The sequence below is a fragment of the Chiloscyllium punctatum genome, unplaced genomic scaffold, assembly GCF_047496795.1.
Source record: "Chiloscyllium punctatum isolate Juve2018m unplaced genomic scaffold, sChiPun1.3 scaffold_734, whole genome shotgun sequence".
Classification (NCBI taxonomy): Eukaryota; Metazoa; Chordata; class Chondrichthyes; order Orectolobiformes; family Hemiscylliidae; genus Chiloscyllium; species Chiloscyllium punctatum.
The window spans coordinates 2,501-5,000 of NW_027310468.1; the positions used below are offsets into that span (position 1 = coordinate 2,501).

General features: G+C 66.6%; 1 non-coding gene across 1 annotated transcript; it reads right to left on the minus strand.

Moving 5' to 3' along the window:
* Nucleotides 1-1,280: 1,280 nt before the first annotated feature.
* On the minus strand, nucleotides 1,281-1,434 carry LOC140473803 (5.8S ribosomal RNA). The gene has a single exon (XR_011958635.1). It is a non-coding gene; the product is annotated as a 5.8S ribosomal RNA (ribosomal RNA).
* Between the last annotated feature and the right edge of the window lie 1,066 nt (nucleotides 1,435-2,500).

Here is a 2,500-nt window from a genome sequence, read left to right on the forward strand (position 1 = left end):
GTGCTCGGCGCAATTCCACGGGACCGGAGACCCTCCCCCGTCCACGGCGGGAGGCGAAACTCGGAAGTGCCGGCTGCTTACTCGAGCGGAAGGGTCAGCCTGATTCCTGCCTTGCCGGAGGCCCGGTCGCGGGGGTGACGACCCGCCGCCCGGGACGTGCGAGGCACCAGCAGACAGAGACTGCCCGACGGTCAGAGAGAGGGAGAGAGGAGTGCCGAGGCTCAAGTGGCGAACGGTCGCGCAGGCACGCCACGCACATCGATCGCCAGCCGCGGAACGGCACGGCCTTCAGTGGGGCCGGCGGGCGACGCCGCTCCTGAACCCAGCGGCCCCGAGCCGGACGAGTTGAGGAAGGCACGCCGACGGTGACAGGGTACGGAAGACACAGCGGTGGCCTTCTGGCGACTTGGCCCCCGACAGCCCGACGTTCCGCCGTCCTCCCGATGGCCAGGAGGACCGTGCGGGGGTCGGCCGACGGCGTGGTAGGTGTGCCTGCACGGTGACGGAGCACACACCACGCCCGCCAACCCCTCCGTACCTCCCGAGACCGGTGGCAGGACGGAGCGGAAAACGTGCGGACTGAACGGGAGAGCCAAGAGCCAGCGATCCACGCGCGTGCGACCGTCCAAGTCACAGCGTTCGACGAAAACCTCCTCCCTCGGCCAGGCACTCGGCGCCAGCAGGGGAGACAGGATCAGACGCCCCGCCGGCCACTTAAGGCCGAGGACGAACCACGAGACGGGCGGCTGCAGCAGCGGGCGGCCTGCAGCTCCCAGCACTCTCAATCGATCAACCATCGAGTCGGGTCAGCGTGTCAAACCGGCGAGCTCCACGGTCAGGCCGGCGGCGCACCAGCACCGGACCTCCGCGGCTCCCTTCACTCTTTCCACTGCCAGCCAACCGAGAGACGGACCCAATGCGGACGTGCAGAGCTTAGGCAGACCCCCCACTGGAGGCTCAACACTTCGTGGCAGCTCCGTGTCCCAGAGACCAGGAGGGTTGGCACACACACACAGTGTGAACCACCGACAGCCATTCTGGGACCGGTGACAGCCGTGCTGGCCCCACTGCCACGACACAGACGGACGCCAGGCCGCGCTCCCCGGCGGGGGGATGGCGTCGAGCCTGACGAACGGAATGTGCAGGGTGGGGGGGAAAGGCCAAGCGCTCCGACGCCGGAGGGCTCCGGAGTCTGAACTTAGGGGGACAAAGAGGACGGGTCCTCTGCGACACCCCAGCCGCGCTCTCGCCAGCCAAGGCGAGTGCGATTGATTGCCAAACGACCCTCAGACAGGCGTGGCCCCGGGAAGAACCCGGGGCCGCAAAGTGCGTTCAAAGTGTCGATGATCAATGTGTCCTGCAATTCACATTAATTCTCGCAGCTAGCTGCGTTCGTCATCGACGCACGAGCCGAGTGATCCACCGTCAAGAGTTGTCTGAGTTTGTTTTAGGTCTCTCCCTCGCCAGAGGAAAGCGACCCGGACCGCACATACGCTCCCCACCTTGAGCTACAGCCACCTGCACGCCGGCGTGCGGGCGGAGCAGGGTGGCGTGAAGCGATGGGGAGCACCATCCTGGTGCGGCCCGCAGAAACATACGTCTATTGGGGGGAGGAGGACAGGGCGCCCAAGAGGCGATGCGTGCCCCAACGCACCGCAGCGACGGAGGCAGGATCACCGCCACCATGTCGCCCGCCTAGTATCACGAGGCGTGCAGCAGCTTTGCCCTAGGAAAAGCAGAGGCGGGAACGGGCACCGGCCATCGGTTCGGCAGCGTCACTGACGCGTGCACGTGGCGGCGTGTCGGCGAGCGGACTTCCTGCGAGGAGGCGGGGGCGGCACTCGCCCGAGCAGACGCCCGCCCGGCCCAGCCACCGCCGAGGTGGACTGGGAGTCGCGGCAACGGCTCGTCATACTCGTTCCCACACTCACAGCGCAGCTTGCCCGCAAGCCACCGACCACCGATCGACGCCAGGCGCCCCGACCGAGAGCGGGATCGCTCGTTCGCCCTGCTGGCAGTTCGCTGGGGATCACTACTGCACGGAGCTCGGAGACCGACGGGCGGCAACTCGAGAGTCTTTAAACCACCACCCCCATCCCGCAAGTGCAAAGAGGCTGTATACGCACAGACGGGTGAGGGGAATAGGTACCCCGTCGGGTTTGAAGGGAGCGTGACTAGATAGCAACGATGTAAACCCAGCCGATTTGGGAGCGAAAGACCGGCGCCTGCATCACCGGCTTCGTTTCCCGTGGCTGGAGAGTACACCGAAACCCTCCGTCTGTCGCGAGCTCCCGACGACGCGGTGCCGCCAAGCAGCAGGGCCGGACCTGGTGTGGCTCCCCTCGTCGATCACAGACCGGTCGGCACTACTGACGAGACGGTGGAACGGGCTTCGCCCCTTGTGACGAAGGGTGATGCGAACCCGCCCGCCCGCGTGCGTTCGGGGTGGACTCGGCAAACGGAGATTTGAAATCGGAAAGTGTCCTCCTGCCCCGCGCAG